At 48.0% G+C, this 16,026-nt stretch overlaps 1 long non-coding RNA gene and 1 pseudogene across 1 annotated transcript in view; one reads left to right on the top strand and one right to left on the bottom strand.

Moving 5' to 3' along the window:
- The first annotated feature begins 374 nt into the window (after positions 1-374).
- Positions 375-1,088, top strand: LOC101718291 (tumor protein D52 pseudogene; annotated as a pseudogene).
- Positions 1,089-14,571: 13,483 nt separating this feature from the next.
- The window catches only part of LOC110348819 (uncharacterized), a 7,136-nt gene continuing 5,681 nt past the window's right edge, over positions 14,572-16,026 (bottom strand). Inside the window, exon 3 of the long non-coding RNA XR_002394392.2 lies at positions 14,572-14,767. This is a non-coding gene — a long non-coding RNA (uncharacterized LOC110348819). The remainder of the gene's footprint in view (positions 14,768-16,026) is intronic.

Here is a 16,026-nt window from a genome sequence, read left to right as displayed (position 1 = left end):
AGTAAACAGGTAGATAAATGCATATACAAGATACTTCTAAATGGTATTAAGTGCTATAAGGAAAATATAGCAAAGTAGCTACCTAATATGTAGCTGTAGGCAATTTTTGACTCTCTCTGAGGTGGTAACATTTGACCTTAGATCTGAAGGATGACAAGAAATCAGCAGCACACATGATTGTGCTACAAAACACTGTAGCAAAAAGAAAAGCAGGAGCCAGGACACTCAGGTTTGGGGTGGGGCCTCCAAACTGGGAAGACAGTCTCAGCGAGCTTGCAAGGTGGGGCAAAGGGAATAACAGGCCCAAGGGGCGAGCAACTGCAGAGGGAGCTCAGGCGTCCATAAAGCCATGCGTTCTGCCTCTGCCTGGGATGATGGATCACAGAGACACAGACTGATATGAAGACTACCAGTCCCCGTCCGATTTCAATGCAGGAGTAAACAAAAACTACCTCTACCTGTCCCCTAGTGGGCATTTGTCTCCACCCGGATCACCTACTGAGAAACTTGATTTGCTGAGGACAGACCCAGTACCTGAGGAAGGAGAAGATGCTGCAGCCACCCTCAGCACCACCGAGACCCTCTCGGAAGAGGAGCAGAATGAGCTGAGAAGAGAGCTGGCAAAGGTGGAAGAAGAAATCCAAACTCTGTCTCAAGAGTTAGCAGCAAAAGAGAAGCATCTAGCAGAGATCAAGTGGAAACTTGGGATCGGTTCACTACAGGAGCTAAAGCAGAACATTGCCGAAGGGTGGCAGGATGTGACAGCCAGGTCTGCATACAGGAAGACCTCTGAAACCTTATCTCAGGCCAGACAGAAGGCTTCAGCGGCCTTTTCATCTGTTGGCTCTGTTATCACCAAAAAGCTGGAAGACGTAAAAAATTCCCCAATTTTCAAGTCATTTGAAGAAAAGGTCGAAAACTTAAAGTCTAAAGTAGGGGGAACAAGCTGGCTGGCGGTGATTTTGGAGAAGTCTTGAATTCAACTGCAAATGCTAGTGCTACCACTACGAAGCCACCTCCAGAACAGACACAGGAGAGCCTGTGAGATTGCTACCTTTGTTCCACTCCCCACTGCCAGATGCTGCAAGCAAGATCCAAGCACATCTTATCAACATTCATTGCTATGTATTTCTACCAGATGTGCTTTCATTTAGCTTTACGTATTTCTTTGACCAAATAGTCTGTGTGACTTAAACAAAATGAAAATATCTTCACTTCTATTCCCAGGAAACACACTGAATGTACACTCAAGGCCCTTTATCTAGGGAAATACTATTATACAGACACAGGTGGTACCTGGAGACACTTGCTAGAATGATGAGAAGATGCAGGTGATCACAGTCGCTTTCCTGCTTTACAAAATTGCTCCACAACTGAGATGCTACTTGGATCTTTGTCTTCTAGATGATTTTTTCCCTTCTTTGACTCTGTATATTTGATTCCTAATCCAAATTATTCTTTTAAATTTTCTGAGTCCTGGTTATTAAAAGTTTCTGTGCCATTTTATTTGCATTTAAGGGAAGAACTTAACAGCTACAAAAAAATTTCTTTTTGAATAAACACTGTTTTCGTATAAGGTACATATCTTGGGTGTGTGAAGATGCCAGACTAAAGTAAACAGCTTTAAATCTGATTTGTTGTAGTTGTGTGACAGTATATACAGTAATTCCGACTACTGGGTGGCTTGGGAGTGGGATCTCCCCATATCCTTGCTAACTCCCGCTTGTGACTATAACCATTTCAGCATATTTGTTATTATGCCACTTATATCAACTTTGACAATATTAAAATTTTAATTTCAGAGTAAATGAACAGTTGACCAAATAACAGAGTCTAGCATATGAGGTTGAAATATAAGTATGCTCATCAACATTCAGTTCAAACACCTGAAGTTTTAGGTCTTCGCAGCTGTAAACGTGGTAAGACCAATCACATTAGGGGAAGCATTGCTGTCTCCATTTAATCCATTTAGCAACTTTTAAAATAAACACACAGTTATGACTGATATAACTTGAACATTTTTATACTAAGGAGTTGATTCTAACTCCTGAGGGTGTAATTTATTAATAAAAATGAATTCCTCATTTAGCTCAGTGGTTCCACCACCTGCCTCGTGAGCACAAAGTCCCGAGTTCAATCTCCGGTACCAAAAAAAAAAAAGAAGTCCTCATTCTCTACTTGTTTGCAGTGTGAGAAATGATACTGTAGAAGTTGCTCCTACTTTGAAAACTGAGTGTCCAGGCTGGTGAATCAAACCCTCTGCACAGAGAGGCCAAGGCACTCTAGTAGTTTAACAACTACTGACTTACACCACCACTTCCTCATGCTGTATGTTTATGGCCTACAATGTTATCTGTTATTTATCAAATTGGGATTGTTTTCTTGTTTATGCCAAATGTTAAGTGCCAAGGTTGGAGTGACCTAAAGCAATTTTTAAAAGCATGACTAGATTTACTCGAAGATAAATTCTTCTGAAAACCAAATTTGAAAAGCTACAATGTTGATTGTTATAAAATGACGTGCTGCCATTCTTGATTGCTAGAGCTTTTGTTAGCACTTTGGATGAAAGGAAACTGCTCTATTACATGTGCAAAGCTTAATAAATTCTGCATATCAGCAAAAAAGAAAAAAAGAAAAAGAAAAGAAAGGCAGGTGCGAAGGTCCTGGGGCAGCATTGTTTCAAGAAATAGAAGACCGTTGTGGGAAGAGGGGTCTCAGAAGCAAATAGATCCTTGGGAGAGATGATTCATTTTAAGGAAAATAAAACTTAGAGGTGAAGTGATTTCCCCCAAGAAGGTCATAAAAGAAATCGTAATACACAGCCACACTGAGGTGTGAAACTGGGAGCATCTGAATTTGAAGTCCATACGCTTTGCAGTGCCCCATTCATTCTGTCTTCTAAGCTAAATACCAAGCTGGGGCCACTGTGTGGGCAAACAAGATCCCAAGTAGTAGCAGAGTCTACTGTCACAGTCCTGAGCAAGACTCAGCCACGGCCCGGCTCAGCACTCACTCCTCTGAGTCAGGACAGCTCAGCCCCTTCCCATCATCTTCCTGCATGTGTCCCTCCTCTTGGGCAGTGCACTTCCCAGGCAACTGCATTCCTCCCTACTAGGGGTCTCCCTCCCTTGGCAAGGGTGTCCCCGCCCCCACCACAGGCACCCAGGATGCTCTGAGACCCCTGTGGTGGCATCTTTCCCCACAGCTGGAAACAAAAATCAAGGCCGCCAGATTTCTGCTGATAAGAAAATCCAGCAGCCCCACTGCAAGATCTTGGCTGGCTGAGCAGTTGGCCAAAACCATGCGATGCTTCGCTTTGGCTACAGCAGGACACTTCTTTATGCCAGATATTTCCTTGTGCTGGGGACTGGCACTGAGCAGGAGAGAAATCCAGGGCTCTTCCGTCACGGACCCCCACATGCTTGGTAAGAGATCAACACAGAGCTGATGAAATGCGCTCGATGTGACAGAGGCACAGACGCTGGGGCAGGCACATGGGAGAGGCCTCCTGGGCCAGGGCAGAGGTGGCCAGGGAAGCCTTCTGGACAGATGGAAAAGAAAGGAGAGAGCCCAGCTATTCAAGAGAAGAGCAAGAGAGGGCTTGGCCCCTTCTACAAGCCGAGGGAGACAAGAGTGGCTGCAGCAAAGTGAGCAGGGGCTGAGCAGAGGACACGCGCACTGTGACTTCTGTGACCCTCGACCGCTGTGACCAACAGAGTGCAGACTGCGTGGGGCTGGAGGAGGCTCAGGTCTCTCAGGTGGAAGGAGATGGTGGCCCAGAGGTGGGCAGTAGCCAAGGAGAAGTGATACTTGATTAAGCAGGACAGGCAATCAACCAATAATTGCACCCTGGATACTTTCATCAAAATGCTGAACAGAATGACAAAAGACAGGTCCCGTGTAGTTGTATAACCAGAAACTGGTAGTCCGTTTCCCTGATTGTCTGGCAGAGAAGTCTTCCCAGAAGCAGCTTGACGTTGCAATCTGAAGGATGGGAAAGAGTTATTGAGATCAGAATGGGGAGACCAGCGTTTCAGGCGAAAGGAAGAGCATGTGCAAAGAGCCTGGGGCAGGAAGCAGCTGGCCAAGTGTGGCCCTGTGGATGCTCACGATCGCACGATCTCCCTCTGGGATGCGTGGCCCTCTTGGCTCATATCTGAGATAACTGATGGCCCAGACATTCACAGAAAGAGGCCCGCATTGACTCCACATTGCTCTTCTGCTCTTCCCTTCACCCCTCAGTAAGCAGTGAGGATTCGGACAAGCCCACCTGGTGTGTGATTAACGAGGCCAGTCCTACAGGTGGGTGCAAGCCGCATTACTGAGGCTGGTGTGGCTGTGACGCATCCAGGCTCAAGTGCCCCTCATGGGGAGGGGCCCGAGAAGCCTTGCTTTGTCCCAAATCCCTGCCTTCATAGACAGCCCTGCTGCTTTACTAAACAAGGCAGGTATGGGGGAGATGGCAGGATGGCCCCTCAAGAGGAAAACCGAGATTAAGCACATAAGCTGGCCTTTTAAAAGCTTAGCGAGCTCTTCCCATTGGATCCCAAATGGACCACACTCGAGAAATTAAATAAACAGCATTTGTCAGCTTTTGTGGGCTCCCAGCTGTATTTATTTATAAGTCGGTCTGTTATTTATGGGCGCTCGTGCTCCGTATAAAAGCTTTGTCGGAGAGAAGTGGTGAGGAGGAGGCAAAGTGCTTAATGCTCGGTCGGACACTTAAGTGTTCGCTCCAAGGAGCTCAAACAATGAGCGTTTGCTACTCTTGTCTCCCAGATGCCAGGTGCCAGTGCACATCAGGACAGAGTTCCTGGAAATATTGGGCTACTGGGCACCTCTCCTAAGGAGTCAGGGGCCCCCAAGGAGACCTCTGAGGGCCAGGCCCTAGCTAAAAGTTAAAAATCTGAGACAAGGCACACTTCAGACTCACAGCTGGGAAGCTCCAAGAGTTATATCTTATATAGCAGCACGTCCTGGCAGGAGGCAGGTGCTCCATAGATGTTGGTGAATACATAATTGAATGAATGAGTGAATGAACGTTGTCTCCATCGTTATGAAGCTGGAAAGTTAAAGAAGCCTCACGATGTCATGTGGAGTACCTTGGTAAAAAACGAACGCCTAGCAACATGTGTTTAGGACCTTAAAATGTCCACAGCTTGGCCTCAGCAGTTCTCCCCTAAGAATTCATCACAAAGAGAAATCCAAACACAAAGAAAAATTGAGAGAAGATAAGGGGAGGAGACAAAGGGGGAGAAAAGAAGAAAAAAAACAGTCCTTGCAAAATAAGATGTTCTTTGCATTGTTTTTATAATAGTGAAGAATTAGAAACCCATAGTACCAATACTACAAGAATTATGAACCTTGGTGAATCCTTATGTTTGTGAGCTAGTAAAATTTGCTCATGATAATACATAAATGCTAGTGTTAAAATTATTACAGGAAAATTCAAGATACAATATTAGCTTTATAGCGCTATTAAACCTGTTAGCTTTTTCAAAGCTATTATAGAAAGAGTCAGAAACAATGTTAAGTGTCAGTATGTTTGGGTGGGGAAATTATGAGTAATTTTTAAATTTTTTCTTCTATTTTCTAAATTTCCAAATTTTCTTTAAAATCATGAATCAATTTGATGATAAAAAAATAAGCGAATCAATCACTTAATAAATAAATAGCATTTTCCCATCTCAAAACAAACCTCTCTCTGTTTCAGGCATCCAATGAAAGAGAACCCACTGCATTTTTAAAATTATTATTTGTATTAGACAGATTTCTATTGCTGTAATGAAATAATTGAAAAATCAATTTATAAGGAGGAAAGGTTTAGTCTGGCTCACAGTTTCAGAGGTTTTAGTCCATGGTCACTTGGCCTGCAGCAGCACAGTACCTCATGGTGGGCTATGTTAGGGAGGAAGCTGCTCACCTAATGGCAGACAGGAAGCAGAGAGAGGCAGGAAGGGGCGGGTCCTATAATCCTCTTCAAAGACACACCCCCAATGGCCCAACTTCCTCCCACTAGACTCCACCTCTTAAAGGTTCCCCCAGCTCCTAATAGTGCTCACACTGGCCTCCAAGCCTGTATCATATGGACCTTGAACAGGGAATACTTAAAATCTAAACTATAACAGTACTATTCTGAAAAGAGCTGAAATGTTAAATTTATAATTGTTTTACCATTACAGAAACAAAAGTAATGGTTCCCAAAATTTAAGTATCAGAATCACTAATGAATCATTTTAGCTTCTTTTAAGTACAATAAACAAATACTTTGGGGCAGGGGATTTAGTTCAGTGGTACCATGCCTCCCTCAACAGCTCAAGGTCCTAAGTTCAATCCCCAGTACGGGAGGAAAACAACACATTAATTCTTTTCTATGTGTGTCTCTTTCTCCTTGCTTCCATCACCCTCCCAGCCATACAAAATCTTCACACCTGTCACCACCATTTCCTTTCTTCCAGGAATCCTGGTCTATGTCTTTTTGCCCCTTTTCTTGTCACTGAGACCTTGTAACCTTTCTTATCACCATCACTTGCCCATAACCTTAGTACATTTTCCATGGTCCCAGGGAGGATGGCAGGGGGAAGAGGGCACCCTAGATCCACAACCATATGGACCAGTGTTCAAATCCCAGTGCTGCCACTTCCCAGCTGTGTGACCTTGGGCAAGTCACTTAATTCCTCCGTGCCTCAGTTTCCAAGCCCAGTAACGGCCAAAATACTTGGATGAGAAGATGATGATGCTGATAACAAAGTAAAAGTTGTGAGGGTGATGACTGACACACACATGGAGCATTTCGAGTGTGCCAGGCACTGTGTAATTGTGTTACACACGAGTGGTCTGGAAACCTCACCACGATCCAATATGGCTGATGCTTTGCCCCACTGTATAGAGGAGAAGCCAGATCCAATAGTTTTAGTGGGCCTTCATGGGTAGCTCACCTTGTGATTAGACCCTGGCATCAGTCCATCCTTACAACTCATCTACTGGTCCATTATTATACCCATTTTCTAGACAAGATCATTGAGGCTCAGGAGGGTACAGGATTTGATCACATGATCCAAAATTTTAGGTAGAGGAGACCAGTTAACCATCTCTCACTTGAGCATCTCCCCCCCTCAAACCTCAAAGTTTCGTGGGCATGTGGTAGACACTCAGTGACATCCAGGACAATAGGCAGGTGCTGGTCAGGTCAGGGTGGCCCAGCCCTTTCCAGAACTGGGTACCTTAATACTAAAACTCATCCCACCATCACCCAGGGAACCAGTTCCAAGGAAATGCCTTGAAGCAGGACAATCTGGGGAACATGGACATTGCTCATTCTGTGGTCACATCACTGAAGTGATGGCCATGTGTGACCGGATGCAGTCAGGACACTCAGCACTTCCCACGTGTGGCCAGGAAGCCTGGAAAGAGACCTCCAAGAAAGGACATGAAAGACGGTGCCTGAAATCCTGTCTGGGATGAAGAGCCGCTTCTGACACGTCATGGTGGCCATGGCGAGGCATCTCCAAGGATGAAAGACTCAGGGTGTAGCCAGTGACCTGTTGCATCTTTTAAAATGGGTTCAGCTGGGGGTTGCTGAGGAATGGCAGCTGTTCCCAGAGCAAGGCCAGGACCATAGCAACACGGCCACTGGGGCAGAAAGGAGCGTGAGGCACCTCACATGTGTGAGTCATTTGAGTCTGAAATGCACAGCACGCTCTGGCCAGCAGACGACGGAGGAGTGGGGCAGTTGGTTCCCATTAAACTCGGTGGCCTGAGAAGTCCGTGCATGTAGCTCCATGCCGGACCCAGCCTCGTCCTGGAGGCCGGAGTACCAGAGCCCCTGGGCAACCTGAGAACCTCCCTCCTCCTGCCACTGATGCAGGGGACCCAGGCATCTCCAAAAAGCCTCCAGCCACCAGGGCTCCCAACCACCCATCCTCCAAGGCCCCTAATTAGGTATTTACGTGACACACCAATTATGCCGCTAGAAGAGTGGTTACAGGCGACTGGGTAATTAGTGACATTTCTAAAATACATTTCAACCACACAAAACGTGTTTACACAATGCGAAGGAACTGACTTCCAACCACAAAAGGGAACAGAGCTCAGCAAAGGCTAGAAAGCCGGGCCCTGGGGGGCAGAGGACAGAGAGCCCTTAGAAGCTCAGGAATAAGTTTGGGACGCCCTGCTTCCCTGAGATCCAAGGACCTACTATGTGCTGAGCACTCCCCTGGGAGTTGGAGATACTAGACAGACCCCAAATCAGTCTCCACTGCAGTTGTTATGCTACTATCCACATCCATGTGTACACTTAATGAATCATTCAACAAACACCAGTTGAGGACCTATCATGTGCCCAACAAGGAATATAAAGAAAAAGAAAAGCCAAGCTTCCCCTTAGGGGTTCCCAGATCTGGATTCCTTTGGGACTCTGTTATTAGCATCGTCTCGAAGCCATTGCTACAGACAGAGAAGAGGCCAAGCCCCTCTCTAGCTCAGAGCATTGAAAGACAGATGCAGATCTAGATGTTTTCTACATTCATGCCGGGGGAGGGCTTCTCAGGGTTGCAGTCTTCATTCACTCGTCCACTTATTCACAGACACAGCGCTGAGTCCTTAAGACCCAGGAATAAACAGATAAGATCTAGTCCCTGCCCAGGCTAAATTCACCAGGCAGCTGGTAGAGAGACACAGAGGGGAACCCTGTGGGGAGGGAAGGAAGCTCTGCCTGGGAGTGAGCCCCAGGGGGCTGAGGGTTAGAGAAAGACATGTAGGAGTCAAGTCGGGGCAGAGAGTGAGGGGCTCCCCAGGCCCAAGAGAAAGAGCAGGCACAGGGGCGGGAAAGGGCTGCGTGCAGGGTTAACCAGAAGACACCAGCTGGGAGGGCAACACTGCAGCTCCTGCCTCCCAAAGGGGATGGGCACATGGTAGGGTGCGGGGTCAAGAAATGGTACAAGAAGAAAGCCAAGTCCATCTGGAGCCCTCCGAAAGGAGATGGGGCCAAGACAGCTGAAAATGTCAGGCAGCAGGAGGGCAGGGCAAAGTGGCCCTGTGGGCTGCCGATGCCCGCGTCATGATTCCAACACAGCTCCATGAAGGAGAAAGATGTGGGGTGCAGACAGACACAGAGCAGGAGGAAGACAGAGAAAAGATTCGAGTCCCTTTTTGATGCCCGGCTCTGCCACCAAGCAAACCTGGGACCTCGACTAAGACGCGTGTTGCCTTTGACCTTCAGCTGCTCCCATATGAAATGGGGGCATCACCGGCCCCTCCGTAACCTGTTGTGATGACAGGGAGAGCAACAATAGCCTGTTAATTTGTATAATGTCTTTAAGGTTTTTGAGCACCGTTCATCCGGCACCATTCCAAACTTTTGTATTATTTATCTGTCGTTTCAGCCTTATAGAACCCTGAGGGGCTGGATCTACTCTTTAGTTCCACTTTACAGTTGGGGAAAGGAAGATGGAGAGAGGGTAAGCAACTTCCCCAAGGACATGGAGTGAGCAGCTCCGGGACGCATATTCTTGTTGCTGTGAAATAAGATCAACTCGAGCAACGGGAACTCCATGCTCACACCTGCAACTGCTCAGCAGAAGTTCCTGGAACTCGAAGCTGGAAGGACTGAAAGATTACTGATAGGAATCTTGAGCACATGACGGCCAGACCTCCAGCTGAATTCATTTTCCACTGCTGCATAACAAATTACTACAAATTGGGCAGCTTCGAGCAACCCATAGTTATTAGCGTACAGTCTCTGTGGGCCAGGAGCGCCGGCGTGGCTCAGCTGCCTTCCCGGGTCAGGGTCTCACCGGGGCGAGCTGAGCTTGCCGACTGGGCAGTGGTCCGCTCTGCACTCTCAGGTCCTCTTCTGAGTTCATGTGGTTTCCTGCGGGTGTAGCCCGAGCCCCACAGCTCCCAGCAGCAGCCTCCCTTCCATGTGGCTTCTCCATGGGTAGCTTTCATCCCAATCTGACCACAAATAGCTCAATTCTGTTTTTGTGTCCCTAGAGCTCCCTGCGTTTCTGGAATTTGCAAGGATACTGTTTTCTCGTCCACAACACGGGGATCACGTCCTTCATGTAGTGTGGCAGAGAATGCAATGACATCAGAGATGTGGTCGCTTTACTGAGCTCCAGGCTCAGTTCAAGGCTTTGTCTATATGGATTACCACGTCTTAGCCCAGAGCAACCCTATGGAGCCATCACTATTCCTAACCTCACTTTGTAGAAGGGAAAACTGAGGCTCAGAGAGGTCACCCACCAAGGCCACACAGCTAGTGCTGATCCAGCCACACAGCTGCTCCATGGCAGACGGAAACCCCAACCCCATGCGCCACCCAACTCCCCTCTCTTGCTCTTCCTTGTGTATCCTGCAAACCCTCTTGGGGTCCCAAGGCTGTGCCCAACACATACCCACAATGCCATGCAACCCCAGCTGCTCCAGCAACTCGGTCTGCTCGGTCCAGCTTTCCTGAACGCCGGTCTCGGTCCCCGCAAGCTTCAGCCTTCCACCCAGCCTCCATCTGCTCCCGGCGTAAGGCGCCTGGCCTGCTCCTTGCCAGCCAATCTAACCCTTTACATGCCTGAAAGTCCACTTGGGGGCATCTGCAGGAGCCCCTCTTGGAGAACCCACCCCCCCCCACAGTTGTCATGGCGCCTCCATCTGCTAACTGCACCCTAGCGTGCAAAGCCACCTACACTTCGTATGTGTCCACATTTCCTTGTCCTGCTTCAACCTCTCTCCAGATCTTGCAAAGAGTAGATAGATCCTCAATTACTCCACTCGACTAACCACCACCCAAGCCGCTCCAGAGAAGCCTATGACAAGATAGGCGAGGTCCCTGTCCTCCATAAGGACACCGTGTCCTAAAATAGTGAACAAAAATGGAAATTTCATACAGTGAGTGATTGAAACCTCATCTCCCCCAAAGGGTATGGATTAGGGGGATGTGATAGAGAAAAACAGGGTGAGGGGGGAGTTTCCTGAAACAGGGTGGTCTGGGAGGCCTCTCTCATGCAGAGGCAGGTTAGCGGGGATCTGAAGCAATCAAAGGGATCAGCCACCAAAATAACTCCCAAGAGGGAGGTCCAGACAACAGGAAGAGCAAGTGCAAAGGCCCGAAGGTAGGAACAGACATAGCTTTTTTAAAAAGGAAAATAAGGCAATTGTGGCTGCAGCAGAGTGAGCCCAAGGCCAGGAGAAGGAAGATGAAGTCAACAAGACAGACACAGGGCAGAGCAGGAAGCCCCGGGGAAGTTTAAGCTCATTCTGCATCACACTGGGTCAATAGATCATTTCCCCCATAGATCTCCAGAAAGAAACTCCTGGGGTTGCCGCAGCACATCAGCCCCTACTCTTTGAGTATCGTCAGCCTCTCCCCATCCTGTATCAATTAGGCCACTGATTCCATCGCTCCCGACTTCAAAGAGGAAAAGGACAGAGAATTTACAAAGGACAATAAACTTAGTCCATGGCAGGCTGCAATCCCATAAACTTTGACCAGTCCTTCCACCGCCCTACACGTCCCTCCCCGCCCTGCCTCCAAAGCACTGCCTTCATCCACAGCCAGCGCAATAAAAATTGTAAAAATTATGAAATCCCATACCACCTGGTAGAAGAGACCTGGAAGTCACATTGGCCTCAATGAATCACTTTAACTTGGCATGATTGAGCTGCCTAGTGGGGCTGTCTGACGACAGTTAAAGTCACTGTGGATCAATGTTCAAAGACCCAACTGTGCCATGTGTGGCCTAGGGCAGATCCCTGCCCCTTCCAAGCTCGGTTTCCTCATTTGGGCCTGTCTGTCCTATACTTCTAGAAGTGTGCTGTGCCTCCTGGAATCCTAGGATTGCCCAAGTCAAATTGGCCGCTGGCGGGCAGGTGAGGAGCAGAGTGTGCAGGTGAGGCGCTGTGCCACTCTGAGGGAGACAGCTGGGCCCCAGGCATCAGGGATCCTTAAAAACATTGCACAAACAATTGGATCCGGGAAACCATCACATCAGAATATAAAATGTAGAACAGTGGTTCTCAACAGGAAGTGATTTGATTTTGTCCCCTGCAAGGGCACCTGGCAAGGTCTGCAGACATAGAATGGAGTGCTACTGGCATCTGGCGATCAGAGCCAGGGGTGCTGCTGAGCATCTTGCGATGCCCAGGACAGCCCTGCCACAGACAGCTGTGTGTCCCCAAATGTCAAGAGTCCCATGGTTGGGAGAGCCTGGTGTAGAAAATACTGGGGTGTTCACCCCAGTATTGTTTCCAGAGAAGTAAAATAAAATTTTAAAACTCAAACCAAATGCAAAATAAAAAGAAACGAGCTGCATGATGTATGTTAAACCCACACAAAAGCAATTCGATGCTGTCATAAAAAGGGAAGCCGTTTTGTTACCAAGAGCTCTGGAGATGGGCTGTGCCCTGTCTCTCCTCAAGCACTTATGACACGAGTGACCTGAGGCAACTCTCTTTACCTTCCTGGATCTCCAGAAAATGGGCACAAGAGCCATGGCTCCCTCACGAAGCTGCGGGGACACATAATTCCAATTCTCTTCTGGACCTTGTATGTATTTGGTTTCACAACTCCAGAAAATATAACCCAGAGAGGCAGCCGTGCCCACTAGGATGAGCCAGCAACCAGCAGGGCACAGCGACTTTAGAGCCTGCCATTGGCCCTGAACTATACTTGCAGGATGAAGGCCCCTGATGGGGGCTTGATGGCACGTTCCCTGGGAGACACCCCGCATTAGGCATCTGGCTTGCATCATTGCACTTCAACCTCTTGACCACCCTGAGACAGATTTAAGCGCCACCTCTGTTTTACAGATGAAGAAACTGGGGTTCAGGGAGATCAGTGCCTTCCTTGACCAAGGTCACCCACTGATGAGGGAATGGTACAAATGAGATCCCGTGCCAGCTGGGTCTCAGCCCCAAGCCCAGCCCCATGCTGGACAATGGTCCTAAAATGCTTGCTTTGCACATGTTTCATCCATTTACCAGGTCAAAATAGAGTGGCTGAGATGTACTACTTTCAGTCCTGAATATTTCTCATCCCCCTGCTCCTAGGCTAGCCTGGCTGGCTGGTTGCCCTCCTTGGGGTCACAAATGAAGGCTATGCGGTAGCTCTAGTTCCCTGAAAGCACCTAGGCCCAATGAGGGAGAGTTTAAGAGTGTGCATGTGCAGCCTTTGTAGGGCTCAGAAACTCTCCAGCAGGGAGAAGATGAAGCAACAGAGACCAGGGGTCAGGAGTTCTGGGCAGAATATCAGAAAACCTGGATCTGCCACAAATTCAGTGCATAACCCTGGGATTTTGCAGGTACTTCTTTATCCGCTAAAACTACATGTCATTGGGTTAAGTTTCTCCACAAGTCACACATCTGTCATCCTAATATCCAGCCTTCCCCATCCATCCATAATCTCGTCTCATGGTTGGCTGCCCAATGGCTGATTTTCTGGCCTTGTGGCACTGGGTAAGTGACTCCCCTCGCTGTGGCTCAGTCTCCTCATCTGTAAAACGGGGGGTAATGCTGGGATGTCCTGCTCACACCTGGACACTAGCACAAGTGTTCTGTAAATAGGGGCCGATGTTTTGCTAATGCGCCTTTGTGAACGCACTGAATTCATTCCCTGTGGAGAACAGTTTCCTTGACACCAAAGACTGAATGGCAACCAGGACCCTCAAGGCACCTTCCAGCCTCTCACACATGAAAAGGCCCAGATTCAAAATCCAAGCGAATTAACAACCAACTCGCTCCCTTGTGAAGTCGAGATTAAAGAGAGAGGGGGAAAAGCAAAAGAATGAAAAGAGGGTGAGGCTGTGCTCTTTGAGCACACAAGCCAAAACACACATCCCAGCCGCACGGCCGGCCGTAAATCCTTCACTCCGGAGCGCTCTTCCCAGCCGCCTGGCGACGTGGGGGACAGGCGCGAGGCCCCCACAACTGGCTATAATTACAAGACAGATAATTATCCGCCCAGCCCACGGCCCTCAGATACCTCTCAGGCCCAGCAAGCAGGGAATGGCAGAAGCAAAAGGAAAACTAGCCGTTCCTTTGCTCTTTGCTAGGTTCCCGGGAGCCTCCCAGCCCCGGCGGCAGGGCAGGCCTCCAAAGGCCTGCCAAAACGCTCCCCCAGGAGTCGGCCGCGCTCCTGGGTGAGTGTGCCAATGCCCTAAATTGTTTTATGTGTTTTGTCTCTATGAATTAGAGGCCATTAAGACAAGGCCACCCAAGGAAACCAGGCACAAAATAGCCTCTGTCACAGATGGATTCAAGGGCTTTGCTATTGCTCCTTTTTGGCTTGATGTTTATTTCTTTCTTTTTTTCTTTTTGTTTTTGAAGAGAAGGGGGCATGAGCCTTGCTTTTGGGTTTTCATTTTGAAACGGCTAATCTGGTTGGATCCCTGTTCCTGCAGCCCACAGGAGGTAAGGAGCACGTTCTTGCAGGAGCAAGGGGACATCCCCTCTGCTGACTTCCTCGCCAAAGCAGCTGGGCTTGGGCAAGTCCTGCTCACAAGCACGTGGTCCGGAGCAACCCTGGAAGCTCAGATGTGTTGTTGGCTGCAAAATCCTGGAGGGAAGAACACACACTGCGCTGGCAGATGCGTGCCTGGGAGCTCCCTACCGGGTCCCCAGCCAGTGTCACCCCCGTGTAACCGAAGCCTTGCCACCCTTCCAGTTGCTGGCTAAGCAGGTGGATTCTGGAGTAACTCACCCGAGGGCAAAGCCTGCATCTTCCTCTCAGCACCCAGGCACTTTTTGCAACTTCCTTGTGCCTCTGTTTTCTCATCTGTAGAAGGGGAAAAAGAGAGGGTTTCTAACCTCCTGTGGTTGTTGGTAGGGTTAACTGAGGTAACGTGTAGCACAGTGCTTAGGCATCTGTATGGGCCCAGTACATGTTAGCCACTATTAAAAGTTATTTGAGGGCCAGGGATTTAGCTCAGTGGTTTTGCCGCCTGCTGTGCAAGTGCAAAGACCCGAATTTGATCCCCGGTACCAAAAAGAAAAAAAAAGTTATTTGAAATTGGGCACATTGGCACATACCTGTAATCACAGCTACCCTAGAGGCTGAGACAGGAGAATTGCAAGTTTGAGGCCAGTGAGACTTTGTTTCCACATAAAATGAACAAAAGGACTGGGGATGTAGCTTAGTGGTAGAGTACACTTAGGTTCAATTTCAAGTACCACAAAAAATAAAACAAGATTGAAAAATTACTTGGTTTAACTCTGTCTTAGTTTATACAGCCTTAAAAATGGAGCCTAGCTCACCACTCTGGGAGGCTGAGGCAGGAAGACCCCACATTCAAGCCCAGGCTGTGCAACTTAGTGAGACCCTGTTTCAAAATGTAAAAGGGCTGGGATGTACCTGAGTGTGAAGGCCTTGGGTTCAAGGCCCCATGCTGAAAGTGGAGGGACAGATCCTTTGGAGAACTGTAAAGATTAATTTAATTACATTTTTTATGCAGCAGGTGCCAAGTGCTGAATGCATATTTTGTGCCCAGAACTGTGCTGCATAGTCTTCATGCATTAAATTATTAGACCTTTATAATAATTGGAAAGCTCACCGTTATTTGGCTAACGAAGAAACAGGCTCAGCTAAGACACTGGTTCTAAAATTTCTCTTCTAACCTCAAATCTGTAAGTTTAGAAAGATTAGGTGCAAGTACCCCTCTCTCCAGGGTGAGAATGGACCAGAGTTTCTTGGGAGTCAGTCTCGCTTTTCTGTTCTCGCACACTCTCTGAACAACCTTGTGCTTCATTTGGTTACCTTTTGTCAGGATTGGGAAATCTGAGATGGTAGAACTAAGGGTTGTGCCTAGAAAGAACTCTGCATTATCCATTACCCAAGTCGAGTCTGATTCCTACCTCGGTTTTGTGGAAATTCTTTGAGAATATCACTTTCCCTGATTCTCACCAACTTGGCTACATTGATCAAATCAAGTTTCTGGAATAGATGGAGCCTATAAAAGAATCGTCACACCACCATCACCACCATCACCACCACCATCATCACCATCATCATCATCATCACCATCATCATCACCATCA

Source organism: Heterocephalus glaber, unplaced genomic scaffold (assembly GCF_053883595.1).
Source record: "Heterocephalus glaber isolate CG9 unplaced genomic scaffold, H.glaber_assembly_v1.0 deba00001687, whole genome shotgun sequence".
NCBI classification, from domain to species: domain Eukaryota; kingdom Metazoa; phylum Chordata; class Mammalia; order Rodentia; family Bathyergidae; genus Heterocephalus; species Heterocephalus glaber.
Note: the sequence above shows the minus strand (reverse complement) of the source record. Positions and strands in the feature narration are given on the sequence as shown.